Source organism: Coptis chinensis, chromosome 4 (assembly GCF_015680905.1).
Source record: "Coptis chinensis isolate HL-2020 chromosome 4, ASM1568090v1, whole genome shotgun sequence".
Lineage (NCBI taxonomy): Eukaryota > Viridiplantae > Streptophyta > Magnoliopsida > Ranunculales > Ranunculaceae > Coptis > Coptis chinensis.
The window spans coordinates 31,218,435-31,235,737 of record NC_141459.1 but is presented as its reverse complement, the minus strand read 5'-3'; the positions used below and the strand labels follow the sequence as shown (position 1 = coordinate 31,235,737).

At 35.8% G+C, this 17,303-nt stretch overlaps 1 long non-coding RNA gene across 1 annotated transcript; it reads right to left on the bottom strand.

Moving 5' to 3' along the window:
- Nucleotides 1-1,965: 1,965 nt before the first annotated feature.
- On the bottom strand, nt 1,966-4,321 carry LOC147503180 (uncharacterized). Its single transcript, XR_015220137.1, has 3 exons — nt 3,482-4,321; nt 3,223-3,378; nt 1,966-2,131 (listed from the first exon to the last, which is right to left on the bottom strand). It is a non-coding gene; the product is annotated as an uncharacterized LOC147503180 (long non-coding RNA).
- Nucleotides 4,322-17,303: the final 12,982 nt, after the last annotated feature.

The window sequence follows — 17,303 nt, the reverse complement described above, 5'->3', positions numbered from 1 at the left end:
ATGAGGAGTACTTACCTGAGAATTCAGAATGTTGAGATGACTTTAACTTGGAGGATGAGGATGGTGAGCCATTTGTGTTGGAAGAAGAAATGAAAGATTTAGAAGAAGAATTGCAAGGTTCTGTGTTGGGCAATGTAGTTAGGGAAACAAAGAACATAGCAGAAGAGATGGAAAAGGTTTCAGACCCACCAGTTTTCAATGAACTATGTGACTTGAGGCCCAGAATGACTTGGCCTACCTTAGAAGATTGCAGAGATTTCTTCAAGTTCAAGGCAATTAAGCAGAAGTTCAGTTTTAGGCAACATAGGAATGACAAGGTCAGATACATTTTGTTATGCAAGGATGAGGAATGTAAGTGGACTATAACAGCCATTATCGCAAGGGATGGTCACACTTTCATTTTGAGAAAATACAATGATGAACACACTTGTGAAACAAATGAGAAAAACAAGTATTGTCAGGCCACATCACCTTGGGTTGCCAAACATTTTCAAGATAAGGTGAGAGATCATCCAAATTACAAGCCAAAAGATCTTGAAGCTGATATGTTTACCAAATTTGGTGTTGAAATCTCATATTGGACTGCTTGGAGTGCTAGAACACTTATTCTTGAAAATTTGAATGGAAATTATGAGGAAGGGTTTGCTCTTGTAACAGAATTGTGTAGGCAAATAAAGAAAGACAATCCAGGAAGCATTGCTGAGTGGTCTAAGAAGGATGGGACTGATGAGTTCATAGGTGTTGTGATAGCATTTAAGGCTTATTTGGATGGGTAGTTGAATGGGTGCAGACCAGTAATTGGTCTTGATGGGTGTTTCCTAAAAGGAAAATATAGGCATCATAGTTGGTCAGTTGGTACTTTTTATCACTCAAAATGGGCATCATAGCCAGACACAATGTGGCATATTTTGTTATGTTTTGGATATTCTAGTTCACTTCTATAATTCTGTTGAATTGATGTTGTTATAATGGGCATATTTTGTTATGTTTTGGAAAGTCAAGAAAATTCCATAAATCAGTAGTTTGAAGAGATACAAAAACAGTCAAAATAAAAAGAAGACTAATAATTAATTTGCTAAGAAAAATACTTGCATGAGTTTGTAGAAAACCTTTGATGGTAAAAAATAGTAGAAATGAGGCCTTTGGGTTTAAAAACTCATCGTCTATTTTATGAGAGAGAGAAGAAAATGGTTGCGCCTGCTCATGTCTTCATGAGTCTTGGGCAAATAAGAACTGATGAAGAGCTACTCTTAATTGCAAAAAGAGAGTACTAAATTACAAATAAAGAGGGGGTTAACGTAAGCACATGCCCTAGTCTTTCAATAAGATTTTACCAGTCTAGCATTTGGACATATAAAAGAAATTTAAATTGACACACGTAAAAATTTAATTGTGTTTACACTACAAAAAAACAGTAAAAAAACAACGGCCCATAGCTGTCGTTTACAAGGAAAACATGTGCTATATTCTGTCATTAGGGCCGTAATAAAAACCGCTGTAGTTTTTGCAAAACAACAGCCCGGGACACTTGTAGCGTTTAAAAAAATACGACGGCTTTTAACACTTGTAAATTAACGACGGCCATCAGCTCATGTTTCTTTTAAAATTATTCCCACGTATATTTAGAAGATAACCACAGACTTTAGCCGTCGTTTATGGGAGAGATTTTGCAGTGGTTCTCACTGATTTATTTATTTAGTATCATTTTTTTTTCTGTTGTACCTGATAGAAAAACATGTATTCATATAACTGATAGAAAGGCTGTAACTAAAGAACATTAACAAAATATAAGACAAGAACTTGAATCAAATCAAAATATTTCTATTGAATACTTGAAACTTCAACAAAACAAATCCCATCCAACAACTTTGTACACAACCAAGTCTTTAAGATAACTTAAGGAAGTAATTTAGATTACATTAGTAAAAACTTTAGGTCGTGCAATAGTAGTAGATCCCACGTTAAATTCCAAGATCTCGTCCACTATGAACCGATAAGCATTCTCATGTACATCCTCTCGATCACCAAACATTCTTCCAATGGCAACCACTCTACCCCCCATGTTTTGCAGCTCACATGTTTGTACAGAATGTCATTCCATTGGTCACCTAGACAATAAATGACCTGTTGTCTGTGACAAACAAGATATGAAATAACAAGAAAATCTCAATACGGCAAACATGCCAACTAGCAGATTCATATGTAAAATCAAGAGTTGTATAACAAATATATAACAATATTACATATTTATAGTCTTGTAGACTCAACAAGGAATATGTAAATTTGGCAGCTTTATTTATATATAAGCAAGAGGGAATTAAAGCAAAAAAACCAAGTCATTTACAACAACCCAAACACTAAAAGAAAAAGGAAAAAATCCAATGTACTAGACATATAATCTACCCCTCACCAGCTACTTACCTCTACTTTCTTAAACCCCTAAGATCAATCTTACACTAGTATATGAAAAAGACTCACAGACAAGAAAGTTAACAACTCATAGCATAAATGACACAAAGGAGTAAACAATGACAATAGTTAAAAGCTCACCAAACTTAAACATATAAAAGAAGCATATTCCCTTTTGTTCTTTTGTTTTTAAACAAAACAAATATATCAACATCCTCTCTACTCACTTAACCATGAATTTCATTCAAACAAGCATCAATAACATTATATGGAACACCAAATAACTACTAACTGAAGCTTGAACCACTAATAGATATCATAAACAAAAACGGTATCTCAAAAGATAGCTTAACATAGCAAAAGAAATATTTTGAAGCTAGAAATCTCACATAAGAATAGGCAGAGTACCATATTCTACAAGAATTTCTAGAAATGGGTACCTCTTAAAACACTAGAAAATGAAATTATGTATGCATTATAAGGAAGTGTAAGGTTCCACTGTTGCGGCCATGTAACAAGAGTTCTAAAGCTAGCATATCTAAACTAACTAACAAGTAAAACCACTTCTTCATGTAAACTAGGTCTTCATGTACGCACCACAAACCACACAAAAGTAAATCTTAGAAGAGTCATGTTACCTAAGCAAAAGATAATATAAACCAGAGTTCTTCATGTAAACAAATTCCTGAACTCAACACATTTAAAATTTTACTTGCCATAAAAGGCAAGAACAACACAAAAGCCTACTTAATAATCTACAGAGCTAATGCAATAACATTTATGGATTCATAGTAGAATTCAATTATAACTTACCATTTATTATACTGTCTTGGTTGATCCTCGCCTACCCGTCGTGTAGGACAATGTTGCCTTGTAAGCTTCCCTAGTCGTGAAACATATTTCGCTGCATTTGGTCCAATCACCGTCCCATCACTATCGAATTGAACTTCTATTCTCACAAGAGGTTAACTATATACATGCATAAGAAATAAATAGTAGATTGTTAACTATACACATACATAAGAAATAAAATAAGCTAGAGTGATAATACTTCCAAATATTAAAACCTTACCCTTAGGCTCAGGTTCAGACGCGCTAGATTGCTCCTCTGACATTAGCATTCGACTAGATGTTGGATGCGACATGTATGCCTAATATCATGCTCAGACTCGCTAGATTGCTGCTCCTCCAACATTAGCGTTCGATCAGATGTTAAAATCAAGCCTTACGTAGCTCTTACTTTATATAAACATTCATATTCGGAACCTCATATAATCCCCAAGGCATATTCGGCACTAGCATTGTAAAAACATTTCCAACAAGTTCCAAATATTCCCACAAAAATATATATATAATTTCAACCCTAATGATGCACAATGAACCTATAAGTCAAAATTGCTCAAAAACGGATTTTACTATACTTTCAGGTCTCCAAAAATTATCTTAAGATTCATATCAGTTCCAAACAAAACCACCATCTAAAAATAAACTACAAACACTACACAAAACACCCAAGAAAAGTTTAAGAAACTATTTGTTCCTTACCAGGAATATTTCCCAAACTAGGTTCATGCACATAAAAGAGAACACGGTAGGTTTTCTAACCAACTTGTCACTGCTAAAGCTTTTCCTGCATTCATCCAAATGGTACACTCCTTGATTATTTGAAAACTAGGATTTGTACACTTTCTTTTTCATATACAATCCGAAGTCCCAATCTCAGCCTAACTAGGAGTAATTATAGCGCAAACTTGGTAAAAATCATAATTTTCAGCAAACTAGAATTCTGACGCGCTATCTTCCGAATGACACAACTCTTTCCATAGGCATCCAAAAGCAACGAGGTTTTTTGCGTTGAAAAGCTAATACCTACAACTTACTTTCTTATGTTTTACAAAAAAAATCAATCTCTTTCTAAATATGTAAAAATTGGGCTCGAATACAGTGTGCAAAAACTGATTTCTGGCTCACTGTTTTCTAACAGCTTAACTTCCAAACACCATAACCATATCCACAAACCTCGGAATGCGACAAGGTAAATTGGGTTGGAAAACAGACTTTCAGACCTTACTTTTTTGTGTTTTATCATCAGCTCAACCAAGTCAAAAGCAAGGGCTGTCATTCCTGCAGTTATAACGAAATGTGGATTTTAAAAATGATGAGTTTCATTACTACTGAAGTGTACGTGTATCCCATCCATGACTACTAAAGTAATAAAAAAAAAACAGTTGCATATGCAATTTCTATCTAAGATAAAAATCGTATAGGGCCCTGCATGAAGCATATATCTCACATGACGCATATATGTTACTAGCTACATCATATAATAGCTTGTACCAATATCATGAAAACTAACTATGGTCCTTTTGGTGCTGCACACCTCTACTTCTAACAGGCGACTCACATTACCAAGCAACAAACCCCTAGTAAAAGGTGATGCAATCTTTCGTCCCAAGAATGATATATAAGTAAACTTATTGTTTCGAGAACCAATTGGCTCTAATCGCTGCACACCTCTACTTCTAACAGGGGACTCACATTACCAAGCAACAAACTCCTAGTAAAAGGTGGTGCAATCTTTCGTCCCAAGAATGATATATAAGTAAACTTATGGTTCCGAGAACCAATTGGTTCTAATCACTTGTATATGTGAGATTGGCTAGCTAGTAGAGTGAATTAGATAACACAAGTAGAATGGGGAAACACTTATTTTACAACAACAAATATGTAAAACCAAACACCATTGATAACACAAAATATATATAAAACCAAACACCATCTTTCCACAAATTTAATCCTAATTAAGACACTCATTGTTTGCTGCAGTTCGTGACTTAGAAATAAAATTTGTTATAGCAATTTGTGAAAGCTTGTTACTTTGTTAGCTTCTACCTTTGCATCTAAACACTATCGTCATCTTTAACGATTTTTGGTGGCTATTAACTAAATTGATATGATTCACAAAACCATTTTAGATCAAATTTCTAATAAATTTAAGCTTAACCGCACCATTCCAAAATTAGAGAGTAAATATATATCATACACCCTCATTTGAACAAGTCATCACAAACAAGCCCCCACTAAGTTTCACAATTTCAATTCTCGCAAAAAAAAAACCCAACAATTTATCACAAAGAAACACAACCCCAATAACTTACTCGAAAAAATGTTATTAATTGTAAATATAAAATTATCCATAGCACGAGATCTAAAATAAAATGTTAACTGATAATTGGATGATGGAGCTAAAGGGAGACATACATGAAGGATTTTCTAAAACAACTAGAATTGAAATTCACCAGAACTGGTAGCAATAATAGAAAATAAATCGAAATTAATAAATATCTATGAAAAGTACAATGATTTGAAGTGAGAGAAGAGTACCTGGTCGAAAAATATATAGCTAATAATAACCGTATCTTTGGATGTACTAAGTCTTCTCCTTCTTATAACCAATTTCAGATCGATATCCATAAAGTAGCTTATTCACTTATCATCTAATTTCATAAAACACAAATAGTACACAAATAAACATAGAAAAAAGTCAAATTGTTTTGGGGAAACTTGCCAAGGTATGGTGTACACCAAATTTATGAAATTCATTGTAAAAAACTATGTATAACATGAAATTATAACAACAACAAGAATTAATAAGAGCGGATTGAGTTCTTCCCCTCAATTACAAACAAACAAGCAACTTGTCTCCTGAATCCTCATCTTGAACATAAATTCAAAGGAAGAAAGCAACACAAACATCAAAATAAATAAATAAAATGAATTCATGATAAAAGAATGCCTGGATAATTGAGATAAAGCAAAGAGCCCAAATCAACATCAATTACTTTTCGATTAGAGAGATGAGAGTTTCCCGTAAATGAAATCTTCGGCGTGGAAATTTAAGGAAGAAGACCTAGAAAGGGTAGAACTAACTTGAGGTGGTGGAGAGAGACAACAAACCCTTCAAATTTTTAGAAGGCTGTTTTTACTAAATTACCCTAGGGAGTCAGGCGGGATCACTTGAATTTTTCACCAAAATACAAGCGGGAAGAGGCCCACACAAAACAACGGCCATTGAGTCCTTATACAACGGCCATAAGCATTCGTAATTTAACAAGTGCCATTAACCGTCATTTTTGTCCTTCCACGAGTGTTGTTAATTGGCCAAATTGGTGTAGTGTTAAAGTTTGCAATTAGTCATTTTTAGAGAAAACAAAGGTTTTTTTTTAAATTTATTTATTTTAATTTCACAATTAAGAATCCAATTAATTTTTAATCTAACTCATGGGCTGTCATAGTAGTTAAATCGGTACACATAAAAATTTAATTGTGTTTAAAGTTTGCAATTAATCATTTCTAGGGAAAACAAAGGGGGTTTTTTTTTTTTTTTTTTTTTTTTTTTTTTTTTTTTTTTTTTTTTTAATTTCACAATTAAGAATCTAATTAATTTCTGATCAACTCATGGGCTGTCATCGTGGCACTCGTCTCAACTACCCCCTTAAATTGAATCTCAGCCGTTGGCTATCAAGATCGCCCTGTTTTGTTAGGTAGACTAGTGCCCGTGCCTACAGCATGGATTTCATATAGTTAATGTGATGTTCTATTATAATTTGCAATAATATAGATGTGCGTTTCAAGTAAGGTTAGCGTATGTATGGTGATTAGTTAAAGGGGTGACTACGCATGCAATATTTGTAATGGAAAATAATATTTATAATGTAGGCAACTTGGAAAATATAATGCACTAAAAAACAACACTTACTCAATGATGTAGATTAATTTACTTTTACAAAATTTATCAATAATTCAGCGAAAGCATTTGGAAGTAGGTAAATAATGTATAACATTTCAATATTTCAAATAGGGAAAATTGTATAGGTTGTTGTTTTTTTTTTTTTTTTGCAGCACAAAGTAATTAGAAGTCACCACCTTGGCACTTTTTTTTTTGCTAGGTACCACGCTTACACTTATCACATATGGTTAGTTATAAAAGTGTAAAAAATTTACTGCAGTTCATCCATCAAATGTATAGTCAAAGTTTAGATATCTGGACTCTGATTATTACAAACAACCCAAGATTGAAGCAAGGATAACAATCAAATTTAGGTCTTCCAGTTTCTTCCAGGTGACAGAAAAAGACGTGTTTCTTGCTATGGGACTCTAAAATACTTGTAGCGACTGCTTCCATACGTCTTGTTAGGCTTTGAAGAATGCAAACACATCTATCAGATTATGATAGGTCTCAAAATGGAACTATTAATACACTTCAACATATCCAAAACACTTCCACGTTGTCTGAGTTCCAAAGAAAAAGAAAATCTCATCTACACATTTTTTTTGGGTACTTTTAATGGTTAACTTTCAGTGAACTAAGAAAATAAATATAAGTCATTTTCTTATTTACATTAAGACATCTCACTCACAAAGCCCAACCGACCTTTTGACTTCGCCGCTGCCATTAGTTTATAGCTGCTTCCAAATCCCATCAGATCTTTTACAATTCTTGTATGAGTGTAGTCGTGTAGAGCCAAAACAACCACAACTACAAACTATGGTTTCAATGTCTCAAAATCTCTTTTACCACCATTTCCTCGTCAATATTTTGGATGTTTAAGTTGATCTCTCTGACATTCAAGGGAAATCATCGTCGCTTTTACTAACATCTCACCCTACTAATTTCATTTGAACTGATCACTTATGCTCAATGCCTCCTCAATCTCCAGAATTTGTTGCTCGGCGCACATAGCATGTTCTGAATTGGTCGGTCTAAAAACACAAATAATTACATATAAATACATGCATGGACGCTGGCTGCCTCTCCCAAAGTGATGTGGTCAGACTCGATGCTTGAAATCGTGCCATAGTATGGTGCTTTGGCAGAGTAGTATCTGCTGAGAAAGTGATAAGTAAAGGTTTAGTGGGCAGTAGGATGAAATGGCGGCAAAGCGTTATTTTCATGTACATGTATAAAAATGGTTAATATATTGAACAACTGTATTTGCATGAAATATTTGTACAATGAAGTGAGTAATCTTTTTAATTCAATGATGAAAGAAACAAAATGAAGGAAATCATGCTTTAAGTGCTGTGAAGCTAGTAAATTTATATAACAAACATGTCTTATGTTAATTTTAATCCAATTGCACTACTCAGAACTTAACATGTTGGCTACCACATCTGACTATAACCCTTTCTATAATTCAACCTTCCACGCTATTAGCTGCATCATCAGGTCCATTTTGATAAATGGTAAGGACGTCATTCATCAGTTCAAACCAAAGGTGTATAGGGAAACACTTTAAGAAGAGATGCAACCTACAGATTAATCTTCATGACCTCACATTCAATGTGCAACAGGGAAGCCTATTATCTTATAGCTAAAAACATCAAAGGTTCATAAAGGTCGTCCAAGGAACAAACTCTAGCATAAAAATTACCCAACCTACAAATAAATGATCACATGACCTACAATGTGGTAACTAAGATTCCACTGCAACCATCCCCTTGAAAATGGACAAATACACATCAAGATCCAAAAGCTCAAATATGAACACATTTGAGGTTTACAAATATCATTAAGGAAGAAAATACCCTGAAGTACAACTGAATGGTGGGCAAACTCTGATCTCACCTTACAAAGAAACTAACACTAACTATAGCAAGTAATAATAGTTTCAAGTTGTTTCTACAGGCTGACTCCTAAAGACTATATCATCCAATTTATACAGATATTTGAATCACAAAACACGCGATTCCCGAAAGTTAACATAATGAGCATTCACCTTTTCAAATATCTGAATTCAAAGACCATCGCCTTTCCGAACCCGAATCGAACAATTCCTAGTAAATATTTTAGTACTCTATATTAAGGCCAAAAGAGTCTGTCACAGTTTACACCCTACTACTTCCAATTTTATCTTTGTTTAGCTCAATATAAATATTAAGACGTGATAACATTGCAACACACGAACATTCCCCATAAAAATAAGCGTGTACCTCAATTTTAGGCACCATTTGAGTTCGAATTTTCTTGCGCATCCTTGACCCCATGAATTTCTATATTCGACTGCAAATGAGAGAAGTAGATAATACAAACTCAATGATAGCTTGACAACACGTAAAATGACTTTTTATGAGAGGGGAGAAAATGTATCCTTTAGTTTTTAGGCACAATCTTGGAAAAGATTCTGTACACACACTTAATGTCCAATAACAATCTCAACTCGAACTTGTTGTCGCTTACTTGCTTGTAGAGTCTCCTACCCACCTGTAAGAAGGGAAAATCTACATAGTCAGGATGCATTAAGAAAACTGTATTTGATCATCAATAATAGAACATAATAGCAAACCTGAGATTCATTCACCCTTTAAACTCGAACTTGTCCTCGCACTCTAGTGCAGTGAATTACTACATCCTTTTGCTCTTTTATGTTTTTTTTCCTTATTTCCATTTAACTACTGTGGCCACTCCCTAAAGTTAGAACAATGGGAAATCCTGTATCAACCCTTTTGTTGGTTCAAATAAAGCTCAATCTCCTTGATGAAAACTATTATGCCATGGGACTCTCTAATCCTTGTTGAGCATAACCTAATAAATTCTTTTAGTTCTAACATTTCAGGACAAAAGAAGAAGTTGCGACAAACTTAAGCTGACCCATAATATATCATGTTCACACAATACGCAAATTTGCAAACGAAAAAAAAAATTGATGAATAAAGTATCAAAAGAAATCTGATATCGTATGAGCTAAACATTCTAGCGTTATTTCTACTTATCCAGTTCATGTCATTTGTATTAGTAAGTACTAAAGATTTCAAAAACTAACAATACTTGACAAATACAATGCATGTATGCACTCAATGAGTATCTCACCAATCATTTTAAGACTGACTTGTACATCAAAACTTTTGATTGTCGTTACCATCAGAACCGGCATTTATTAGAAAAAATATATATATGAAATTAGACCTATCACACTACCACACATTGCGGTGAAAGTAGTGGATAACCTTTCCTCTTTTCCTCAAAGTCAATGAATTATTCGAACCACAAACACATATTACAAAGATAATTACATGGTTAATATTAAAGAATAAAAAGAATACTATTGGGTAAATATATGAAGGCACTTACCCTTCTCTGGCATCTCTTACAATAAAAAATATGCATGGTTTGATATTCTATTGAGAACAACAACCAAGATAAGTCAGAATTGATATTTCAGCACTGATAAGCACCCAAAACTGTAATATTAAACCCCGAGAGACATAGCATTTTGGTCGATTATGTGTTTAATAATCATGTAATAATTATATTTTCGTACTTTTGCAGGTTTCCGCATTTAAAAGGAATATAACGATAAAACATGCATTGAAGTACTGGAATATTTGAAGTTTCCCACTCAACCCCAGTGAAGCCCAACAGAGCCTGACTAGAGCCGAAGTTTCCAAAAGAACAAAACCAGTGCAGAACGGGTCCACATATAAAGAAGCAAACAAACTTCCGAAGCTCAAATCGATAAATCGGGTGCCGCGGCGTTGGCTAGTGAACTGCCAGAACGACTAGGGCGACAAACTCTACGCAAAGACGAAAGTTGTAAAAATGCCAAAATCGGTGTCGCCACTGGACATACTAAGTGGACCGGGCCCAAAAGGCATGACGAGTCAGCATAGGCAGGTGGCAAGTGATGGTTTTAATTTGGTGCCACCTCGCAATATAGAAGACACGAACCAATTCAAACTAGGTGGTTTAAATTGAAATTGGCTAAAGGACGAAACCTTAATAAGGTAAAAGACAAAATTTAAAACAGATAAAAACAAAACTTTGATTCTCAAAGTTTTGAACGTTTCAATTAGCTAACAAACAAAAGCCAACTAAATCCTTCACAAGACATCAGCCTATATATATGAGGGGGTCGCCTTTGATATTCTTCCTTCAGCATTTTCATGCTTTAGCTATACATTAGTTTTACTTTAACGTCTGTAGTTTCATTCCAGCACTTAAACTCTGTCATTTTCATTCCAAAGGCTTAAATCTTGAAGTCAATTTACCCTTAATAATGATCATTTCTTTTTCTAGTGTAATTCGCGTCCGCATTTATTTACTTAATGTATACAACAAGTTTTATTATTCCTTTAATGACAATGAGCTAATCCCCTCGTGGGGAGGGTTATGCCGCTTCGTGTGAGAATCGGATTGACTCTTTAATATTCTAGAATCACTACTTAGGAATTAGGCATAGATTAGACATCCGGTCCCAAAATGATCGAGACCGCATAAAATTTGGAGGCCGATGCTCGAAATCAGCCTCGTCGTGACCCAAAATGTCTCGAAGTGACTCTATGGTGTCGACGACTCTCCAATTTGTCCGGTGATGTGGAATCGAGCCGGGGAGCTGAAATGATATTCGGAGATGAAATATTAGTTCAACTCCTTATGCTAGTGTGATGCGGCTCAGAGATGTGGGCATGAGCTAGGGATCAATACTCGACGTCGTCTACGAACACGAGACGAATTAGAGATGTAGTGACGTGGTAATATAAACTGTTGAAAAATGATTCTTGCATGAGTATGATTAACTCTCTCCTTGTTCTCTATCTTTGGTTATCTACATTAAAATCACTGTAGTAATTTACATTATTTGCATTACCGTTAATTTAATTAAAACCAACTAAAAAACCTAAAATCCTACTCACCAAAAGTTGTAATTCCAGTTGTGAACCTTTTCTGAGCCCTAAGATTTGGACGATCCCTTACTTGACCTATCCTACCAAACCCACGTGAGTAAGGTAACTTGACTAAAACGTACGACTATACGGACTTTGGACTTGGGACTTTGGTCTTTGGACTTCGGACTTCTGACTGTAGACCTCGGACTTAATTAATCAAGAAAACCAATAAACATACAATGAAATCAGCGTTTTATCAAATGGCGCCGCTGCATGCCGAAAGACTCTGGACTTAACGTAATAACTGGAACACATCACATAAAACCCCCTCCCCTACCTCTTCATTTTTTTAATTTCCATTTCTTTTGCAATACTAACATATTACGTATCTGTTTGCCCCAACTTTTTCTGTTAACAGATATCTGTGAACCAGATCTTGTTTATTTTTATTAGCACAGTTTAAGTATTCCGTAGGAACTTGAAGTACTGAACTAATAAAAGAGTCTCGGACGAGACTAAATTAGTAGCGCATGAGACTAACCTGGAGTATCAACACTCCGATTTTCATGTACAGCCACTTTCCTTTTCAGTACTCTTTTGGACTCTCTTGTCCAGTTTATCCAGTAAGTTCACGAGCTCGAGAGTTAGTTCGATCGTGTACGAGGAATCGAGGGACACCAGGTTTCAAATCCTTAAACTCCTCAAACTTTGTCGAGGATATTATTTGGTTGTTACTATAACCTGTTTTACCTTGCATGTTTGTGTGTGGCATAAGAACTCTTTGCATATAAATGTGGTTCGTCATTACATATTCACGTTAACATGATCAATATGATTCAAATATATTTGGATGTATGTGTAGTTTCAAACCACCTGCTTAGAATATTTTTGTATGTGTATGTTACATCAATTCACGTACGCGGTATTTATTTGTATGAGTTCGTTCTCGACATTCCCCTAGCTCACATATAACTTACATATAGTTGCACGCATAAGTAATATATATTTGCATGTGTAGACTTTCTGCGTAAACTAGTATATGTTAATTAGTTTCTATTTTGGCATCTATCGTTTTTAATTGCATATTTCGTAATCACGTCTCCATAATACATTAATTACGTAAACTAAAAAATAAATAAATAAATAAATAAATAAAAAAATCATAGTAATTAAAAATTTCATCTAAATCATCTTAATAACACCCCGTATAAGACACCATCATAAATCATCATCCTATTCCATTAGTGCCTAGGAAACTTGAAAAAAATTGAGGTTGCCTAGTTAAGGAACGTGCTAGCACGAACAACCTCCCTCAATTCTCTTAGGTGACCTGGCTGCTGGAATATTCACACGTTATCCTAGCTTACCTGCTCAAGTTAGCAACAGCTCATGGAGACGTGCTTCACTTCCCTTTTTCCTTAATTCTAAAACCTTCAGTCATAATTCGTTCCTTATGAGCCTTAAATTAAAATTTATATTTGTATGAGACTACGGTCTGGTAAACATAAGGAATTAGAACTTACATATCGTCGCCGAAAATACAATAAACAACTGCTTATGCTATCTCCTAGACATAGTTCCTCCTCCAGTAAATCAACCTCGTCAAACATCTCATTTGCCATCATCTCCCCTTAATTATGGCCGGAAAATTGATAAACGTAAAATGATTAGTCTACCCTCTTAAATAAGCGATGAATTCAAAACGTAAGTAAACTAAACTTATTTGTTGCTCTTAGTTTATCAAATCTTTCTACTCTCAATCCTATGAGATATAGTGGAGTAACTCCTAGTGCTCTAGCATGGATGTTTTCTAATCTAACTAGTCGGTTTTTAAGTCTATGAGAGTTTTACGAAGGGAATTATACTACGATGCAACTACCCACAAGATGCAACTAGTCGGTTATCAGAATACTAAGGGAATGCTACGTTGATTCTATGATAAGGAGTTAGAGGGGGATTGATTCCACCATAACTCAACTTAATCCACTAACGACTAATCGTAAGTAATCGAATGAACCGCTTCGCAGAACAATTGGTTATTCCTAATCCCTAATTATACATGGCATTTCTACCAATTATAACTAGCATGTGAACAATTAAACCCATTCTCATGGTGAACTAATCATTTCTAGAGTGGAATAGAAAATACGACGACTCTACGATAAATGGGACTCAAGCTTTCATCAAGGCTTCACAACCCCTCTAATGGAGGTTTAGCCTTGAATCATTTCATAATCATTTCCATTTATATTAAAACTAAACATAATATAAAGCATTGAAATTTATTTAATTAAACAATAATGAAATCTAATTTAATGACTAAATTGAACTAAGGACATGAATTGAAATTAGATCTAGAATTGGAATTGACAAAAATCGAAATGGATAAAGAATACTACTTTATTGATCTAATCAAATGAAGAACAAGATTCAAAGGTTTAATCTAATAAAGGGATTTGAAACTAATTAAAGAAAACAATTAAATCTAGATCTAGAAGCTATTTTAATGGCTACTTTCTATTCTAAGCTATGAACCCTAATTCTCTACTAATTAATCTACCATTAACAAAGACTTAAGCTTTTGTTCTTATACATTCAGATCCAAAATTCGTGCATGGGCTTGAGCCAGGGTTTGGGGCGAGAATCGGGGCCCAAAACCCAATTCTTTCGATCCAAAAGGCCTCTTCAGCTGCAGTTGACTTCCACAGACTTTTCGTCCACTTCTGCTCCTCTGATTGGGTCAAGGCTTGGACCATTACAAAGCTCTTTCCGAGCCGGTCGTTTTGACATAAGGTAAATTCGAGGTCCGAGTCCAAAGATACGGCTTTTCGGAAGTTCTGCGACTTTTGCTCCTCTGTGTCTCGCTAAAGTGGTACATTTAACATAATGGACTTTGAAGCCCGAAATGCATAAAAACGCGTGTCGAATGTTAACTCTTACTTATTATTCACATAATTGGTCTAATAAAGATGATTATTAAGGGGTTAAAACTACAGTTTTGGGCTCTTTATCAAAAATCCTAAATCGAAAACCCCTTCGATTCTATCTTTGCCTTACAAGAAGGACACGCTTCTTGCATTAAACTCGATGCTATTGTAGGTGATTTTTGAATTCCGCCAAACATTTTCGGTTTTTGTTACCTGTTTACCATGGTCTAGACCATGAAAACCGATAATCACCTTCCGGATGCAACAAGTAGTCACCACTTTCCGCCATCCGGATTTACCAACGAAAAAGTCTTGCTTAGGTTGTTCACTTCACCTTAGCCGATAAAGCTTGTTTGGCTCCGCAGTGAAGAATCCATTGACACATGGGCCAAAGTCGTACAAGCATTCATGATAAAGTTCTATACTCGTAAGAAAACTACATAAATGTTTCAAAAGATTCAATTCTTTCGCCAAGACCCCTGTGAATCCTTTTCGAAGCATCGAAAGCGATTCTTGATCTACTTCTCGAATGTCCCCATCATCAACTTCGACACGGCTGTATTAGTCCGTTCATTCTTTAATGGTCTCTCGACCATCAAAAGGAAACATTAGATATCATGAGCGGCGGTTGTTTCATGGATAAGGTAATTCTTGAAGCATACACTTTTCTTGAGAAACAGCTTCCACGAAGCACCCATTGGGGAAACACCGATTCTTCCAGATCTTCTAAAGACACTCCTACCAAAGTTACGTCTATGTTCGAGGTCAAACCCGATCCAAAATTAAAAACTCTAATCGAGTCCCTAAACAAAAAGGTCGATGCTCTTTCGGTACAAGTAAATGATCAAATACCCAAACAGGTCATGGCTGCCAATGCTTCCCCATGTCCTCTTTGCTTAAGTCCTGAGCACGCTGATTCTTATTGTCTTTTGGTATACGAGTGTCCTCCCCAATCTTCTGAAGAGGCTTGTGCTTTCAACATCCCTAATGCACCTTGGCGACAACATCCGAATTTAGCTTGGACACCCCCTGCCCAATAACAAGCTCCTCCGGGTGTCAACAACGTTCCTCTACGACCACCCGCGAACTACAATTCCTATCGTCAAGGAAATCCTCCGCAATTCCAGCAAGGGCAAAGTAATTTTCCTAACAATGCAAATATAGGGTACCAAAACAACCGCAACCTTGTTCCCTCTAATCAAGGATATGGCTACCAAAATCAACCCAGAATAAAACCATGAACTAGTTCCTGTTTGTCATTGGTACAATCCACGTACCGATAAAACAAATTTTAAAACTTTTCTGACATACATGAATCAACATAATCAAATCCTAGCTTCTATCCAAGAGTCTCTTCAGCTGTTAGCTCAGGATAAAATTCAAAAGGGCGTGTTCCCTGGCCAAGCAGTTCCAAACCCTAAGCCTACAAGCACTGCCTTTGAAATCAACAATGCACCAGGATCTAGTAATCCAAGCCAGGGTGAGGTAAATGCCATTACCACTCTTCGTTCTGGCCGAACCATCGACAATAAAATACGTATGCTAGACGAGGAATCGACGGAAACCACGGCTGACGTCCTTCCAACTCATACCTCGCAACCTATAACGGACGAAGTTGTGCCTTCCAATTTTACACCCACGTCCCTAGGGAAAGATGCCACTGATCCTTATGCGCGATTCTACCCAAAAGCTCCGTTCCCTGCACGTTTGGTAAAGAACAAATGTGACAAACATTTCGATGAGATCCGTGAAACCTTCAAAAATTTGACCATAAACTACCTTTCCTAGATGCGCTTAAGCATTTACCTAAGCATTCCAAGTTTTTGAAGGACATGTGTACCACCAAACGACGTATGAATGTTCCTCAACAAGTGTTCCTCACTGAGCAGTTTCCCTCGATTACCACTACCAATGGTGTGGTAAAGTACAAGGACCCAAGTCGACCAACTGTACCATGCACGTTGGGCGACAAGTATACCGCTACCGCACTTTTAGACCTAGGTGCCAGTGTTAACCTACTTCCCTACTACTAATTTAAGCAGTTAGGTCTTCATGAATTAAAACCTACCAATATGACTCTGCAACTCGCGGATCGCTCCATCAAGTACCCAAAGGGCATAGTAGAGAACGTCATAGTCAAGGTCCAAGATTTTTACTACCTAGTTGATTTTGTCATTTTAGATACTGAAGTGGCCTGTGACTCCATTCCAATCATCTTGGGACGTTCTTTTCTTGCAACTGCTAACGCTTTCATCAATTGTCGGGACGGTTCAATGACATTGTCTTTCGGGAACCTTTCTG